The 20,000-nt window shown below is 35.7% G+C and overlaps 1 long non-coding RNA gene across 1 annotated transcript in view; it reads right to left on the minus strand.

Moving 5' to 3' along the window:
* Positions 1-11,829: 11,829 nt before the first annotated feature.
* The window catches only part of LOC135214586 (uncharacterized), a 9,264-nt gene continuing 1,093 nt past the window's right edge, over positions 11,830-20,000 (minus strand). Inside the window, exons 2-3 of the long non-coding RNA XR_010314420.1 lie at positions 13,857-13,930; positions 11,830-11,984 (exon numbers count right to left, since the gene is read on the minus strand). This is a non-coding gene — a long non-coding RNA (uncharacterized LOC135214586). The remainder of the gene's footprint in view (positions 11,985-13,856; positions 13,931-20,000) is intronic.

Consider the following 20,000-nt stretch of genomic DNA (forward strand, 5'->3'; position numbering starts at 1 on the left):
TGAGGATACAAGACACAAATGACATATGACAAAGGACAGGATGCTTACGTCGTACTTCACTTTTTTTTTTACCGACTGTCCATTTACCCGGAGGCTGTGATTTAGATCAGAGATTTCCCTCTCGTTATTCCGCTTCGTAATTAGGCGTAGCACAAGATCGTATTCCACTATAATGTCGCTCCAAGCGGAGATGGACTCCTTAAAGAAAAGCTGCACATCTGTAATTCCAGCTACAGACGAGAGCGTAAAGGGGATCTGGGTAGGGAAGAAGAACAAACTAGGATTAAGGCTTTTCCTTCTATTTGCTTCATGCTTCGAGGCTATAATCACGAGTGTAACTGTCATAAAGCATGTTATTGCTCCCACAGAGGAAATTGCGAAGACTCAAGGCGGTAATGAAAGTCTCTGTAAATCATGAATAAGCATTAAACATAGGATATCTTTTTTTTTCGCCAGGCATATCTGGGGTTTCATGCAAGGGTAGGGTGCATCGTGAATAAACCTAAGTTTACTCGTGATTAGAATGCAAATATTTAAAGTGGTTCACAACGTAGACTTGCAAATTCATAAAATATACATGAGCGTGTATCGAAAAATTTATCAGCCCTCTATCATAGTCCATAAGAATTTGATATATATGTGTATATATATATATATATATAATATATATATATATATATATATATATATAGTCTATATATATATATATATATATATAAAGGTTTTTGACACGAAGGAAAAAAATGAAAAGCGAGATAGTCAAGAACTTTCGGTCTAGACCGAAAGTTCTTGGCTATCTCGCTTTTCATTTTTTCCTTCGTGGCAAAAACCTTTATTTATTATGCATAGCATCACGTTTTAGTTACTTCGTGATCAAGTTATTTATATATATATATATATATATATATATATATATATATATATATATATATATATATATATATTGCTACGTTTATTGATCTTTTCGTCTACCCAGCATTTTAGTAATTATTTTGATTTGTAAAAAGGCAGCCATATTCCTCCAAATATCAGCTGATTTGGGTGGGAAACCAAAGCTAGCCAGCCAGATGTAGAATTTCTGCGAGAAGGGAGAAAATAGACTCTTGTCAGCTTTAGGGACGTATCTCAAAGGAAGGATGTAGGCAGACTGATACTTCTTAGGCCTATATCTTAAGCTCTTTTTCATGTGAACCCTCTGCTGGCTGTATGTTCTGTTTCCAGGATTGCCCTGCTCCTGGGGGGGTTAAGCTGACCCCCAACACCCATGAGAGACACCTGCGATCTTTCTCAGTCGACTGCAGTCATAACCTCGGACGGATGTCCAGCCAGCGAGCCTCCCACACTTAAGCCTAACGGCTTTATTGACGCGCCCAAATCTGAGACCAAGCCGGACGCCGCATTTTTCCACAAAGGTCCACTGAACATGGCATCCAGGTACGTCTAAAGTGTAAACTCCAAACCAGCACCTTTTACTACCATACGACTCTTGCTAATTCCATTTCCAAGTCTCACTTTTATCCCTCCTACATCAAAAGCCCTTTGTCCTCATCGGCCACGTGCTTCCCCTTGTGACTTGTTAAAGACTAAGTCTTCAGTGCATACCTCAGTTAAAATTAGAGTTCCTTTTCCCCAGTGTTAGAGAACTGAATAATCGTAACTTGTGCAAGAAGTCCTTTTTCTTTTATCTTGTCTAATCTGGGATCTTTTTCCAGATTCCCTGAGTCACATGTCAAGTCTGTCCGCCCGCAAGTGCATTACCGCAAGATATCGAAAACCCAGCTTTTATTACGGAATCACATTTTAGCCAGCTATCCATTTGTGAGAGACATATGGTCCCAACATGTGGACACGCTGCATTTACTTTTCTCCAGGCCAGTGAGGGCCTCTTGTAAATAAATAGATGTAAAGTAATTAGCTGAGTTTCTGGCGACCTTCTCCTCTAGAGTAAATTATCACTGTAAATCCTTTTTATGGTAAGTTCAAGTAATTCATTCTATTTTTCCCTCAACTATTCCTGTTTACGTATTGTAGTCCTTTCAAGGCCAGGCTCATACGTAACAATATATATATATATATATATATATATATATATATATATATATATATATATATATATATATATATGTATATATACATATATATATGTATATATATATACATATATACATATATATAATATATATATCATATATATATATATATATATATGTATACTATATACATATATATATATGTATGTTATATGTATATATATGACTGGTAAAAGTGTTCTGTAACAACAGAATTCCATCTAATAAAAGGAGCCCATAAAAACACCAAAATGTAGAGAGAAAAGTACTATATTTCAGAGACTGCTGTCTCTCTTCAGGTATATGAATGAGAAAAGTTTACAGAAAAGGTGGTATTTAATACCAAGAGATTCGTCCACAAGTAAGCCAATTTAGGGGGGTCACCCCCGCTGATAATCTTCCTTTAATCTTCTTAAGCGTTGGTTGAATGAACACTGCGTCGACGATGTCCGATGTCAATTCCCTTTTGAGATGTTTCATTACCTGCTTCTCTTTTATTAAGGGCCGATTCCATCATTTGACTCTTGTACCAGGCGTTCCCTTGCTGCTATAAATTACACGTGACATATTCCAGTTTATTCTATGGTTATGTTCATTTATATGATTGAAAATAGCCGAGGTTCTGTTGTTCCCATACCTAACTGACCGTTTGTGTTGTATTAATCTCTGGGGAAGTGATTTACCTGTAAATCCGATGTAAGATTGTCACAGTCCTGGCATGGGATCTCATATACCCCAGAGTCTTTGGGCGATGTCTTTTGTTGGACGTTAATCAGGATTTGGCTAAGGTATTTGGGTAGGTAAATGCAAAAGGGTTGGATTTCCCAAGGGTGTGAGTTACTCTCTTAATCGTCTCCAGGTGGGGAATTTTATTTTATTGTTGGGTGTGTCTCTGGTCTTGTCTTTAGGGGGTCGGTAGAAAATTACGTTTTGGCTTTTTGAATTGCTTTTCTCAAATTATATGGTCAGGATACTTTAAAGATGAAAGTTGCTTGCGAATTAGTTCAAATTCTTTTTCCAGGAAATCTGGGGAACAAATTCGTAAGGCTCTTAAGAATAGGTTGCTAGCTAGACCTATCTTGATAGTATTGTCATGATAGCTAAAGTAGTGAATATATGAAAGTGAGAACGTTGGTTTTCTGTATATGGTAAATTTGTATTCTGTCGTGTCTCTGATTATTAAAACATCAAGAAAAGGAATTTTGTTGTCTGTTTCCCATTCAACTTTAAATTTGATGCTGGGCACTAATGCGTTTAATTTTGAGAGGAATTCATTAAAATTACCCCACTTATTATCCCAAAATGTTAGTATGTCATCCACGTATCTCATCCACAGCATGTTTTTGGGTTTTATTGCATTTATTACTGTAGTTTCAAAGTATTCCATGTACAGATTGGCTAAAATAGGACTTAAAGGACTACCCATACTACACCCGAACTTTTTGCTTGTAGAATGATTCCCCGAATGAAAATACGTTTATTAGATGCACATAATTCAACTAACTTTATTATTTTGTCAAGTGCCAAAGGGAAATGATCTGAATAGGGGGATAATTTTTCCCTTAAAAACTGAAGAACGTCCTGTACTGGTACTTTTGTGAATAGGGAGTCTACGTCAAGGCTTAAAAGTTTTATGTTGTGAAGTGGTATATGTGCTTCTCTGAATTTGTGACAAAAGTCTTCCGAATGTTTGATGTGACTGGGAGAAAAAAATGCCTAAAAAAGGAGAAAGGAGGCCAGCTAACCATTTACAAATTTTGTAATTGAAAGCTCCGGCGCATGAAACGATGGGTCTGAATGGAAGATTGTCTTTGTGAGTTTTGGGAAGACCCATAAAAGTAGGGTATTTAGGATTAATTACTTTAAATTTCTCTAATAGTTCAATACTCTTTTTGTCTTGGCCAATTAATCTTACTTTCCGAAAAAATTCTGTGGGAAACGTTCGGAGGGGGATTTTTCGTCAGTTTTTCGTAAGTATTTGTGTCGCTAAGGAGCTGGTTGATTTTGTCGAGTAGAAGTCTTTGTCCATTATTACAATTTTGCCGTCTTTGTCGGATCTACTTATTATAACATCTAACTTTTTTAGCGAGTGGATGGCTATCATGAATCTGCGGGGAACAGGATATTTCTTATGAAGGTCAGTTAAAGCATTTAGTAACACTCCTTTTAAACATATCTCTTCACGGCTGTAGTTTTTGTCAGATAGAATTTATCAAAAGCCACTATGAAGTCTAGGTTGTTTTTGCGGTCTGGCATTAGGGCAAAGGATAAGCCTAAATTTAAAACTAAATGTTGATTTACAGTAAGGGGGGTGTTGGATAAGTTTAAAACTTTGTCTTGTTGTTCAAGATTATTCCATGCGCTATTATCTATTAGGTTATTTAACTTGCGTAAAAGTCTGTTGGAATGAGTCACGCTATTATAGGCAGCAATGTCGGAAACAGAATGAAATCAGATAACCTGTATACGTGGTCCGTAGTGAGGAGGCGAAGATTAGATTGAGTTCCATATATCACTCTGCGTAGCACGAGATGTCGTTTTCTCGTATTGGTGATTCTTTCTTCCAGGAAAATCTTGTGTGATAGAGGGAAGGGGTTTGATTGCAGAGTCCATCTCCCGAATCCGTACATTTTTGGAAGTACTTGTTCTTTGAGGCATTCTTCCAAAAGTGTTTTTGGTTTTTCAGCCGGGTGTAGTCTGTTCAGTTCTTTTTCAAACTTGCGGAAAACTGGCTTGACTTCTGGAAGTGAGTGAAGAATCGTGGAAAGGCTGTTGAATTCCATAATGGGCTGACAATGACTGGTAAAAGTGTTCTGTAACAACAGAATTCCATCTAATAAAAGGAGCCCATAAAACACCAAAATGTAGAGAAAAGTACTATATTTCAGAGACTGCTGTCTCTCTCTTCAGGTATATGAATGAGAAAAGTTTACAGAAAAGGTGGTATTTATACCAAGAGATTCGTCCACAAGTAAGCCAATTTAGGTCACCCCCCGCTGATAATCTTCCTTTAATCTTCTTAAGCGTTGGTTGAATGAACACTGCGTCGACGATGTCCGATGTCCAATTCCCTTTTGAGATGTTCATTACCTGCTTCTCTTTTATTAAGGCCGATTCCATCATTTGACTCTTGTACCGGCAGTTGCTGCTATAAATTACACGTGACATATTCCAGTTTATTCTATGGTTATGTTCATTTATATGATTGAAAATAGCCGAGTTCTGTTGTCCATACCTAACTGACCGTTTGTGTTGTATTAATCTCTGGGGAAGTGATTTACCTGTAAATCCGATGTAAGATTGGTCACAGAGATTAATACACACAAACGGTCAGTTAGGTATGGACAACAGAACTCGGCTATTTTTCAATCATATAAATGAACATAACCATAGAATAAACTGGAATATGTCACGTAATTTATAGCAGCAACTGCCGGTACAAGAGTCAAATGATGGAATCGGCCTTAATAAAAGAGAAGCCGGTAATGAACATCTCAAAAGGGAATTGGACATCGGACATCGTCGACGCAGTGTTCATTCAACCAACGCTTAAGAAGATTAAAGGAAGATTATCAGCGGGGGTGACCTAAATTGGCTTACTTGTGGACGAATCTCTTGGTATAAATACCACCTTTTCTGTAAAACTTTTCTCATTCATATACCTGAAAGAGAGAGACATGCAGATCTCTGAAATATAGTTACTTTCTCTCTACATTTTTGGTGGTTTTGTTATGGGCTCCTTTTATTAGATGGAATTCTGTTGTTACAGAACACTTTTACCAGTCATTGTCAGCCCATTATGGAATTCAACCGCCTTTCCACGATTCTTCACTCACTTCCAGAAGTCAAGCCAGTTTTCCGCAAGTTTGAAAAAGAACTGAACAGACTACACCGGCTGAAAAACCAAAAAACACTTTTGGAAGAATGCCTCAAAGAACAAGTACTTCCAAAAATGTACGGATTCGGGAGATGGACTCTGCAATCAAACCCCTTCCCTCTATCACACAAGATTTTCCTGGAAGAAAGAATCACCAAATACGAGAAACGACATCTTCGTGCTACGCAGAGTGATATATGGAACTCAATCTAATCTTCGCCTCCTCACTACGGACCACGTATACAGGTATCTGATTTCATTCTGTTCCGACATTGCTGCCTATAATAGCGTGACTCATTCCAACAGACTTTTACGCAAGTTAAATAACCTAATAGATAATAGCGCATGGAATAATCTTGAACAACAAGACAAAGTTTAAACTTATCCAACACCCCCTTACTGTAAATCAACATTTAGTTTTAAATTTAGGCTTATCCTTTGCCCTAATGCCAGACCGCAAAAACAACCTAGACTTCATAGTGGCTTTTGATAAATTCATATCTCAAAAACTACAGCCGTGAAGAGATATGTTTAAAAGGAGTGTTACTAAATGCTTTAACTGACCTTCATAAGAAATATCCTGTTCCCCGCAGATTCATGATAGCCATCCACTCGCTAAAAAAGTTAGATGTTATAATAAGTAGATCCGACAAAGACGGCAAAATTGTAATAATGGACAAAGACTTCTACCTCGACAAAATCAACCAGCTCCTTAGCGACACAAATACTTACGAAAAACTGACGAAAAATCCCCTCCAGAACGTTCCCACAGAATTTTTTCGGAAAGTAAGATTAATTGGCCAAGACAAAAAAAGAGTATTGAACTATTAGAGAAATTTAAAGTAATTAATCCTAAATTACCCTACTTTTATGGTCTTCCCAAAACTCACAAAGACAATCTTCCATTCAGACCCATCGTTTCATGCGCCGGAGCTTTCAATTACAAAATTTGTAAAATGGTTAGCTGGCCTCCTTTCTCCTTTTTAGGCACTTTTTCTCCCAGTCACATCAAACATTCGGAAGACTTTTGTCACAAATTCAGAGAAGCACATATACCACTTCACAACATAAAACTTTTAAGCCTTGACGTAGACTCCCTATTCACAAAAGTACCAGTACAGGACGTTCTTCAGTTTTTAAGGGAAAAATTATCCCCCTATTCAGATCATTTCCCTTTGGCACTTGACAAAATAATAAAGTTAGTTGAATTATGTGCATCTAATAACGTATTTTCATTCGGGGAATCATTCTACAAGCAAAAATTCGGGTGTAGTATGGGTAGTCCTTTAAGTCCTATTTTAGCCAATCTGTACATGGAAATACTTTGAAACTTACAGTAATAAATGCAAAAAAATAAAACCCAAAAAACATGCTGTGGATGAGATACGTGGATGACATACTAAACATTTTGGGTAATAAGTGGGGTAATTTAATGAATTCCTCTCAAAATTAAACGCATTAGTGCCCAGCATCAAATTTAAAGTTGAATGGTAAACAGACAACAAAATTCCTTTTCTTGATGTTTTAATAATCAGAGACACGACAGAATACAAATTTACCATATACAGAAAACCAACGTTCTCATCTTTCATATATTCACTACTTTAGCTATCATGACAATACTATCAAGATAGGTCTAGCTAGCAACCTATTCTTAAGAGCCTTACGAATTTGTTCCCCAGATTTTCCTGGAAAAAGAATTTGAACTAATTCGCAAGCAACTTTCATCTTTAAAGTATCCTGACCATATAATTGAGAAAGCAATTCAAAAGGCAAACGTAATTTTCTACGACCCCCTAAAGACAAGACCAGAGCACACCCAACAATAAAATAAAAATTCCCCACCTGGAGACGATTAAGAGAGTAACTCCACACCCTTGGGAAATCCAACCCTTTTTGCATTTACTACCCAAATACCTTAGCCAAATCCCTGATTAACGTCCAACAAAAGACATCGCCCAAAGACTCTGGGGTATATGAGATCCCATGCCAGGACTGTGACCAATCTTACAATCGGATTTACAGGTAAATCACTTCCCCAGAGATTAATACAACACAAACGGTCAGTTAGGTATGGGACAACAGAACTCGGCTATTTTCAATCATATAAATGAACATAACCATAGAATAAACTGGAATATGTCACGTGTAATTTATAGCAGCAAAACTGCCGGTACAAGAGTCAAATGATGGAATCGGCCTTAATAAAAGAGAAGCAGGTAATGAACATCTCAAAAGGGAATTGGACATCGGACATCGTCGACGCAGTGTTCATTCAAACCAAACGCTTAAGAAGATTAAAGGAAGATTATCAGCGGGGGTGACCTAAAATTGGCTTACTTGTGGACGAATCTCTTGTATAATCCACCTTTTCTGTAAACTTTTCTCATTCATATACCTGAAGAGAGAGACAGCAGTCTCTGAAATATAGTACTTTTCTCTCTACATTTTGGTGTTTTTATGGGCTCCTTTTATTCAGATATATATATATATATATACATATATATACATATATATACTATATACATATATATATATATATATATATATATATATATATATATATATATATATATATATAATATATATATATATATATATATATATATAATATATATATATATATATATATATATATATATATATATATATATAGCTACACATATAAATATATATATCTTTCTGCCTGTAGAAATGAAACAGGGAAGACTTTTTCTTAACTTATCTGATGAAAGCTTTCTAACTCGATTTTCTTTCGGCTCAGTTTCAATCTCGCAAAATATAAACTTTACCCTATAATTTTCTGCTCAATTTCTATGAAATCCTTAAAAATGATTTAGGAAAAGACAGAATGACATACTGGTGTCAGTGGGGGAAAAAAAAATGGTCAACACTAAATAATCAGTGAACTCAAGGGTTTCATTTCATCAAGTCTATACATTAGGACGTCGATATCTTGTTCTTCAGTATATCTAATTTCTTTCTTTGCCGAAAGCTCGTTAAATCTCTTGGGTAAATCAAGAGGACAACAGAATACGATGATACATACTTAACGACCAATCTTTACCTCAGCTAACGAACGCACCTTGCAAATTATGACTTGGAAGAAATGGCAAAAGAGTAATCAAAGATGATTACTAGTTTTCTTCTTCGCATCTTAAGGTAGTCTTATTCTTCCTAATGACTATTTCTTATACACGATGACAGAATAGATGAAATCCACGAGATAGATCGCCGAAGATATCCACGTCGTGGCTGTCATAGCGTAGGCCTCTGCTACCTTGTTCTCGAGGACATATCCGTCATCGTACTGAGACATCCTCTGATTATGCCACCCACTGCTGCTAGGCCGATAAACATATTTATGTTTATCAACGGTTCCTGTGGGGAGGAATGGCTTTGTGAGAATTTTCATTCGTTAATATTGGATGATAAATTCTAGAACTGTTATGACGAAGTATCAGGGATAAGGAAAAGAGTTCTTTTCAAGGTCGAAATGGACCGTATCATTTCATTGTTTTATGTTTTTTGTGGATCTTCAAGCATAATTTCATATGAACTTCGAATACTTTCCCCAACCTCACCCTTTTTTATTGGACATACTGCAGACGTATATAGTTGAATGATTTCCAATCAGAAGCATTGATGAAGCACGAACTAGAAAAATTATTCCCCATTTCCTGTGAAGGAGTGTTTCCTATAGGCAGAAGTATTAAACTTATTATTATCTCTGGTTATCTTCTGTCTATAGGAAACACACCTTCACAGGAATGGGGAATAATTTTTATAGATCGTGCTTCATCAATTTTAAACTAAATTCCATCTCCACTTTGGTCTTTAGAGCACTTAGGAATGCTTCTGATTGGAAATCATTCCACTCTGAAACTGAATCTTTACAAGATTATTTTTTAATTAACTCGTACCCTACGGAGGTATTTTATAAAATGGTAAATAAATTTTACCTAAGTGCTCTAAAGACCAAAGTGGAAATGGCATTTGATTTAAAATTGATGAAGCACGATCTATAGAAATTATCCCCATTCCTGTGAAGGTGTGGTCCTATAGACAGAAGATAACTAGATAATAATAAGTTTAATACTTCTGCCTATAGGAAACACTCCTTCACAGGAATGGGGAATAATATTTTTATAGTTCGTGCTTCATCAATGCTTCTGATTGGAAATCATTCAACTATATACGTCTGCAGTATGTCCAATAAAAAAAGGTGTAGGTTGGGGAAAGTATTCGAAGTTCATATGAAATTATGCTTGAAGATCCACAAAAAACATAAAACAATGAAATTATATGGGTCAACTTAAACTTCACGGAAAATACCCCTTCCTTTGATGTACCAAAACTACCCATATACGCCACTATTACATATTTTTTAAAAATTAATTAGGAGACCGTATAATAAAATTATTGAAAGAGAGTTCGGAAGTCTCAAAGTTAATTTAATACCTATTAGTCCTCTCAAAATAGGCTCACTACTTAGTCATAAAGAGAATTTGCAACCGTTTATTTGATCCAATATTATTTACAAAATTACTTGCCCGGGGTGTCCCGGTACTTACGTTGGATCGACGAAACGCTTGTTGCAAGTTCGATATTCTAGTCATTTGGGAGTGAGCTACAGAATTGGCCAGAGGATAACCAACCCTGAACTTTCTAATATAAGAAATCATGCAGCTCTCTGTCAAATTGAAATTAACAAAAAAACATTTTTCGATAATAGTTAATACTCAGCATAGCCAATATATAACGACACTTGAGTCTTTACATATCAAGCACCTCATTCCTTCCCTCAATTCTAGTCAATCCTCTACTCAGCTTTTCTTGGCGTAGTCGAGATCTGGGCAAACGACGGTCCTACAGCCATTCCTGTCTTATCCTTCGCTTTATTAAGGTTAATATTCCTTTTTAATCCTAAATTGTCACCTTGTAAATAATTTTAGTATTTTTAGCTTTTAACAATAATTTTCATGAATACTTTAGTATTTTATGTTTTCCTTTTTAAAATAGCATGTAAACTTTAATTATATATTTTTTTTATAAATGTGAATTGATTTTACATTACAGACTGATGATGTGTCAGGATGACACGAAACGTATCACAATAAACTCCTTAATTGATCTTCTGAGTTTCGGTAACCCTCTGATGTCTACATGTTCGCATATATATATATATATATATATATATATATATATATATATATATATATATATATATATATATATATATATATATATATATATATATATATATATATATATATATATATATATATATATATACACACACGAGTCTGTAAACGCGCGTTAGAAGGGTATTAGACATGAAAGCGATGTCCTTTCAGACAAAAACTTGCATCGTAATGTCTTAAGGAGAAGCATTTTTTAACTAGTATGTTCTCTAGTTAAAAGATTGAACTCAGATACCGAAGAAACTGTAGCAAATATGCAAACATTCTCTGAAAACAACGCAAAAGACTATGTACAGAATGTTAAACATTTGAACGTTGGCCTTGTAATATCTTGTAGTAGAGTGTTACGGGAGTTACAAAGATTAGGATGTCTCAAAGACTTGTTAGTTCATCCGAGGGGGACACCGTGTGCTCAATTATCTCTAGGAGCGGGTTTACTGTTAGTGAGTTTAGAGCTACGACATTTTGTGTCTGTTCCGTTTAAAGATTTTCTACGCCACGAGTAAAGAGGATAAAAAAGAACATACTGACAATTGCAGAAATCGAAACAAGCCACTGATTGAGAACCTCTTTTTATTATTATTATTATTATTATTATGATTATTATTATTATTATTATTAATTATTATTATTACTTATTATTATTATCTAATTACCAAGAACGTTTGCTGGAGTAGGTCGTCTGCCCGACGAGATGGCAGATGAATAAGATGGCCGTGATGACGATACCCATGACGAACATGCCCGAAAAGAAGGTGTCGATGGCTACGGGATGGGATGCACTGAAGATGAGATCTGCTCCTTAAAGATGCCCATCGAAACTAGCAGGAATGTCTGTGGAGAAGAGAAAAGCATTCGAATTAGTTGGTGAGTTTATACGTATACAAACACATACACAGTACACTATATATATATATATATATATATATATATATATATATATATATATATATATATATATATATATATATATATATATATATATATATATATATATATATATATACTATGTGTGTGTGTTTGTATACGTATGACTCGCCAACTAATTCGAATGTCTTCACGCAAACATTTCTTTAACGCCTTAAAGTATAACTCATCTATAAAAGATTTATGCTGCATATTTTATATACAGAGGATACGAGTATCTCATGTATACGTATGGGAATATCAGAGCAGATATGTATGTTTGCATACACACACACACACACACACACACACACACACATATATATATATATATATATATATATATATATATATATATATATATATATGTGTGTGTGTGTGTGTGTGTGTGTGTGTGTGTGTGTGTGTGTGTGTGTGTGTGTGTGTGTATAAAACAATACATATATACACTCATATATATGCAAATATATAATGCTCTCATATTCCCATTATCGTATACATGAGATACTCGCATCCTCTGTATACAAAATATGCAGTATAAATCTTTTATAGATGAGTTATACTTTAAGGCGTTAAAAAACAGTTTGCGTAAAGACAGATATAGTTGAAAACTGTTCCAATTACATGAAAAACAACATTATTGACTAAAATAACGAATAAAATAATATTAGTGAAGAGAAAATTTCAAATTAATCGCTCTCTCGCTCTCTATTTGCGGCTTAGTATGTTAAAGTATATAAAAAATCAAATGTTTATCAGTATCAAAACTATTTAGGTTACCACGTGTTACAAATTTAGCAATCAGTTATCATATTTAATCCTCTTTCGAGGTAGAATTAATCCCAGTTAAAGTGAACTGAATATCAAAAGATGTTAGTGGCTTGGTATTTGCAAATACATGTAAATATACATGTAATCTATGTATAAATATGTAATATGTATGTTTGTATGTATGTAACTATTGATCTTAAACAATATAACACCCAGTTTACATAACAACTGTGGAAAAACAAGTAAGAGACGCTGGCCTTTTTGATGTCTTTATTAACCCTCATTTTCAAAAAACAGATGAACGCTATCACAAAACAACGAACAATATCACGCAGGTGGAAACCACCTGATGTTTTTGCACGAAACAAATTGGAATAAGTACAGACAGAAACCCATTTCAAAAGCTAAGACAAAAGAAAAAAAACTAAGTAATCATGACAGAGAATTAATTAGTAAATTTCGGATGTGAAACAATTGGAGAGCAAGGAAGACTAAAATCAAAATATGGATAAATTGAGAAACGAAATACAGAAGACTCGACGAGAAAAACATTAACTTTCTTAGAAAATATCCAGTATTTGCTTTATCTTTTTTTCTTGGGACTTTAAGAACATCAGTGGCCGAAGTGTAATATAAGAGGAATTGTAAAAAAAAAAAAAAAAAAAAGGAGGAACTTTATAATAAAAATAACTGAATTGAGAGAGAGAGAGAGAGAGAGAGAGAGAGAGGTGAGAGAGATGAGAGGAGAGAGAGAGGAGAGAGAGAGTTTACACTTTGATATCAAAGAAAGGTCCGGAAAAACATTCTTTAAAAAGAATTATCAAAAATTCAAGAGCAGTCAAGAATGAGGCAACTCAGAAGCGAAGATAATAAAGTTAAGTAGCAAAAATCAGGATTCTCTGGCTCCACTATGAAAGCTAAATAGCAGGATAAAGAAGCTAAATAGCCAAGAATATAGAATCAGAGAGCTAAGAGCAGACCTGGGCCTCCTCGTATCAACAAACAAAGAACTAAAGATAATCTACAAACCAGCTCCGACAACTTCAGGATGCCATAGGCGTTGCTGGAACGGTCTGGCCCTGACATCCTTATTGACACTTTTTCTGAAATAAATGACAAAAGATATGGATATATATATATATATTTTTTTTTTCATTTCTCTCCTATAAACTCGTTTACACCTGCGCTTAAAGATTGACGCTTTTGTAAAGATTTTAATTTCTCTCATGTATTCCTTGGTGACCAAAACATGGATTTTATATTTCAATTTCTGGAGGGTACGTGTACATATAAATATATATAAGAAACCAAACTTCATATCTTGGAATTTTCACTGTTTGTGGATTTGATGAGGAAGAAACGAAATGCACGATAACTCACACCGTTCGAGGAGAGATAACTGGATATTACGGCTTTTGCGAGACCAAGGTGAAAAGGAATGGAGTTCAAAACTCGAATAGACAGACATAGCTGCTACGTCTCGGGTGACTGAGAAATGCTGTCCGCCGGATGAAGTCATGATAATTATTCGCCCGAATACATTCGAAGCGCCTTCGTTATTTTCATAATTACCCCATCTGAGTGATCGTCGCTTTCATCGTTGCAACATTACGTAAAAAAGGAGTATAAGCATCACAGAGCCGCTTGGAGAGAGAGAAAAAAGAAGCCTAGACTAAGGTCACTAGACCGACCCACCGACAGGCAGGTGAAGCAATTAACCTAAAGAAACGAGCTTCAGAATATCTTTGCAAAACGAAATCCTCGTCGAAGGCAGAGAAAAGTCGCGAGCTCTCCTACGGAGATTGAAACACGTCGTGTTAATTAAGCGCGAATGTGATTTGTCTGAAAGGGGCTTCTGAAATAATGGATCGGGAAAAATCTCGGCAATTTTCTCTTTTTTTTTTTTTTTCTTTCCGTCGCGTCAAAGAGCAGCTGCTGCAGCAGCAGCAGCAGCAGCAGCAGAGGCGCAGTAGATGAAATCTATTTCAAAAGATGCAATACACACCGTGTGGACAAAGTGAATTGAAATAAGAGAAAAAGTGAGAGAAAGTGAGCGCGTGAGAGAGAAAAACAAGAAAAATGGAATCAGAAATGACTGCCTCGTTTCCACGTCATACGATGACATATAACATTTTTTTTTTTTTTTCATTCCGCTTTTGAATTTGTGTGTTTTTGACCTGGAAAATTATTCCATACTTGAAATGAAAGAAATCCTGTCAATTACTAATTTTGTTTTATTTTTTCCCTGAAATTTCAAAAGGGGCGCTTTAGCAATACGATACGACTGAAAACATGGGAGTCCGAGTCATTATTGGAAATAAAACAAACTTCAAAACCGGCAATGTTTATATTCTATTACTGCATTAGTAATGCTGTGCGTTCACAGTCTATTTGTTTTTCATTACGTAAATAAGCTCTAACCAAAAAGCTATTTACGAGCTGTTTAACCCGGATCATACGGTTTCAAATGTGGTTTACAAATGTTTTAGACTATGCATCGCATCTATTGACAGATAGATAGATAGATAGATAGATAGATAGATAGATAGAGAATAATTATTTTCGTCGGTTTAATAAAAACCTGTCAGTATAAAAAACTCTCTCCACCCATCTATAGTTCTTAATCGTAAATGAGAAACACAATATCAACGTCCATTGTGACCCTGGAACTATGCCATATGCATTTAATTACGTTTCTTTTGTAACTTAAAACCAACAGAAATAATTTGATATAGATTTTAGGCCAAAGGCTAAGCATTTGGACCAATGAGGTCATTCAGCGCCGGACGGAAATTGACAGGAAAAGGTTTAAAGGGTGTAAGAGGAGAAAAAAAAACCCTCGCATTGGCACTATGAATCAATTGTTAGGGGAGGGTGGAAAATAAGGTGGAAGAAAGAGAATATGAAACGAGGTACAGTAAACGGAACGAAAGGGGTTGCAGCTAGGGGCCGAACGCGCGGTGCAAAGAACCTCAAGTAGTGCTCACAGTGCACCGCATGAGGTGCACTGACGGCATTACCTCCCTACGGGGAGACAACAGAAATTAAATCAGCTTATCAGATAATATTATTTGATACAAGCACAGGAACCTGAATAGTGCATCTAACTTCTTTGATAGCTTTGACTGTATTCTCAGTGTCACCCATCCAGATAATGACCGGACCCGATATTGCTCATCTTAGCTCGTCGGTCGACCAGCGTTATATATATATATATATATATATAATATTATATATATATATATATATATATATATATATATATATATATATATTTATTATATATATTATATATATATATATATATATATAATATACTCTGAACTTCATCAACAAGGTACCTATATAAGATATAAGATTTGGCTCTAAAGAAAAATCATTAATTGCCATTATTACTCTTCCAACTGCAGAATCAAACGGGATTTTGTGCGAAAAACTAAAAAGGACATCAGTCGTTTCTGTATCTACATACTACGAGGCCCATCACCAGCTCGTCAGCCCACCTATACACAATATACCACTCCTCTACAAATCTGACATTTTCTTTCTAAAACCTAATCTGCACAATCTAGTCGACACTTATTGGGTTCCCTTTACCTCCCTTCTAGCACTTCCGAACAGTATTGTTTAGTTTAGGCGCTAAATCCTTATATCCCTGCATTTATAAGCTCTTCGGCCATTCTTTTTAAACTTCAATTAAACAAACCGACCATCTTGAAAGGACCGAGAATTATTCTTTCATTCATATAATCAGTACCTACACTTCACTTCCATAAAGGCTAGTAGGCTTAGCAATCCCCTTCATGCATTGCAGCTTTGGCTTCCGATAACATTCCTTCTCTCCCAAAACTCTTGTCTCATCCTATTTTGTCCTTCGTTAAATTTACTTATTCACAGTCGCCTCCTCTTCCTTTACAATCAAACAATCCCACACCTTCCTCATGACCCATTCCTAATCACACAGGATTTGGCCTACGCCAGGCAGCCTCGTATCGCCCGTCGGGTGACTCCTTCCCACATTTACCTCGCGGAAATCCGTCATCCTTGGATTGCAAAGAACGGTGACTTCGTCTTTTTTTTTCACATAAGGTGCCCTCCTTCCCTTTCTATATACCATTTCATATCCCTTCCCTTTTCTAGCCGTATGTAAAATATTATTCATGAACAAGGCAACAATCGTCTCTCATGATTATGATTTTGTAAGTCCACGACATTTCGATGGGAAGTATTCTGCAATTTGCGACGGGATTCTGCATAACAAGGCCATCGAAGTGCATTGCTTCTAACAAACTCATCTATAACGAAATATTCCGGACTGAAACCTCCTTTCCTCCGCAAAAGAGATCGGCGAAATAAATTTTATTCCATAAGCGGGAAGATGCGCCATTATTCATCCCCCAAAAGAGTTCTCGCGGAGCGTTTGTGCTAATTCCCGGGAAACCGAGAGATGGAAGCTCTCTCTCTTCTGTTGGTGTTTCCTTCATCTTTTCCCAAATATACTTTTCCCTCGTAATTTCGGTTCGTTTTCTACGGTCGTGAAGAAAAAAAACAAAAAATGTTGTTATTTCTCTCTTTTTTCATGCCCACTCTCTATCTCTTTCGTTGTCGTTAGTCTGCTCTTTTTAGTTATTATTATTATTATTTTTTTTTTTTTTTTTTTTTTTTTTTTTTTTGCTCTATCACAGTCCTCCAATTCGACTGGGTGGTATTTATAGTGTGGGGTTCCGGGTTGCATCCTGCCCTCCTTAGGAGTCCATCCTCTTCTTACTATTATTATTATTATTATTATTATTATTATTATTATTATTATTATTATGATTATTATTATTATTATTATATTATTATTATTATTATTATTATTCCAACAATATTCTACATGACGCCCATTTTTTAAAGCAGAGACTAATGGGTCGAGCAGCCTAATGCCCTTTTCTAGCCCAGGACAGAAGAAACCAAGAAAAATGAAAAATAAAAGTATACAGGTCCCCCACGTCAGGATATTTAAACGGGGAAAGGACGCAAGTCAGGAAACACAGAAGAAGGAAGTGAATTCCTTGGCAGTAGGATAGCAACAGTCACTGAAGTGTGTTCACTGAAAAGTAGCAATTTCCACGGAATATAAGTGGAAACAGGAGGCCTGAAGGTGTTACTAGGCCACCCGAGAATCTGTTTTCTTGAGCTCAACACAAGAGTGACCGGATGACTTCATATAGGAGAGAGAGAGAGAGAGAGAGAGAGAGAGAGAGAGAGAGAGAGGCTGAAGAAAATTCATCAAACGAAGTGCCTTAGAATAAATAGTATTAAGCGAGGTGACTAAAATGCAAGCGTCCAAAATATGACAGCAGTGTTCCAGAAAACAGAAGATTAAGCTCCACTGAACTTCGCAAAATGTCCGAATCTTTCATGTTTCAAGAAAAGATTCATAGAGCAGATTACGTTTTCAGATGCATGCCTTGATGGCTGATGTTTTTATTTTATTTATTTAACTTTTTTTTTGTATATCCATTTGGATCTCAAACTAAGGAGTAATGAAATAGAAACAAAAAAAATTACCTTACGCAGACGAAAACAAATCTCAATTTGCAGTGAGGTGGGTGGCCATTGATTTAACAAATTGTGTACCAGTTTTCCAAAGAGAGGAAACAAATAGAGAGCTCCCCCACCCCCCACCACCAAACCCATCTTCAAAACATAACGAGTATTTCAAAATAGAACTTATATAGCCAAAATAAAACTTCAATAACCCATATAGAGAAAAGAACATACGACAGCAAGAATGAATACGTAGCGATCTGAAAGGGACCGAAAGTTTGAACTGAATTGAATTGAATATAGAATTTAAGCCAGAGGCCAAGCACTGAGCTTTGCCATATTTCAGAGACAAACGTGAATTCACATGAACACAGAAGATTCATAGCAGACGAGGGAGACTACATTTTGTGAATAGAAAGCCGAACAGGAGAGAATCCGAGCAAGAAAATAAAAAGAGAACTGAGGTCTGAAAGCTTTTGAAATTATTTACGTTCCAGATTTCCCATTCAAGAAATATTTTGAAGGTCAGCTCTATTAGCCAAAGTAAAGGTAATTTGCGAATTAGATTAAAAATCAGAGAACAGGAATAACAAAGAATGTCAACCCACTGGTATGCGAAGGAGTGGAACAGAATTGAAGAGCATTCTTTGAACTTAGTGGAAGAGAGAAGATGAACCTGAAAGCCACCAAACTAACGAAAAATAAAACAAAAATAATGATATATTCAACAGCTTGAATTTATTCACGGCGGTGAAAAGTTAAACAAGGTAAAAGAACTGATAGAAAGCAGAACTGATGCAGAAGACGTTTAAATAGCGGAACCTTATGTTAGACTGAGTTAAATGCCGTAAAAGCATCAAGAGAAATGATACGAGGTTTTCTCAAGCCCTACACAGGTGGAGAGTAAGTTCATTAAAACCAGGGAAGCAGGCACCAGTAGTTCTTTCTTGAGAAGTTCTCACTGATTATCAGAGAGAGAGAGAGAGAGAGAGAGAGAGAGAGAGAGAGAGAGAGAGAGAGAGAGAGAGAGAACTAGATTCAACAAGTTTCAGAGTTAGGAAAAATTTCTACGCTTCCACAACAGCCCTTAAAACAATGTGAAGAAGTTCTGATAATATAAACTGTTCACATTTCCTTTACATAGAAATAAATAAAAAAAATATTAAAGATAAACTCTTTATACTGATACTGAGATCTAAGGCAAACACAGGAGTTAGCTTTTTTACAAATTCTTAAGGAATTATTGAGTGGTGTAAGCTTAACTGGTCGTTTTTGGCCTTTTGCGACTAGAGAGGAGCACAGTTTTGTGAAGAGAAATTTAAGTGACATATGATACAATCGAACAATCTCTATTTGCAACAAAATATAAAAGTTTATAATCACTATTCTTAGCTTGTTGAGTAAATGTTCATTGCACAAAGTATCATTTTAACATAGATACATTTACCGTTTTAATTCTCTTCTCTTTATATAAGAAAGAGTCGAAACAGTTTCATTCATATACCAATTATAACTGCAGACGTCGTTACTCCGGGAACTATTGCAAGATTCAGTAGGGTGAACTGAACATTCAACGAACTTGCACTGTTGCTAAACTTAGCAGAACGTCGCTTATTACAACTAACTCGGTATGCTTGTCAA

Source organism: Macrobrachium nipponense, chromosome 46 (genome assembly GCF_015104395.2).
Source record: "Macrobrachium nipponense isolate FS-2020 chromosome 46, ASM1510439v2, whole genome shotgun sequence".
Lineage (NCBI taxonomy): Eukaryota > Metazoa > Arthropoda > Malacostraca > Decapoda > Palaemonidae > Macrobrachium > Macrobrachium nipponense.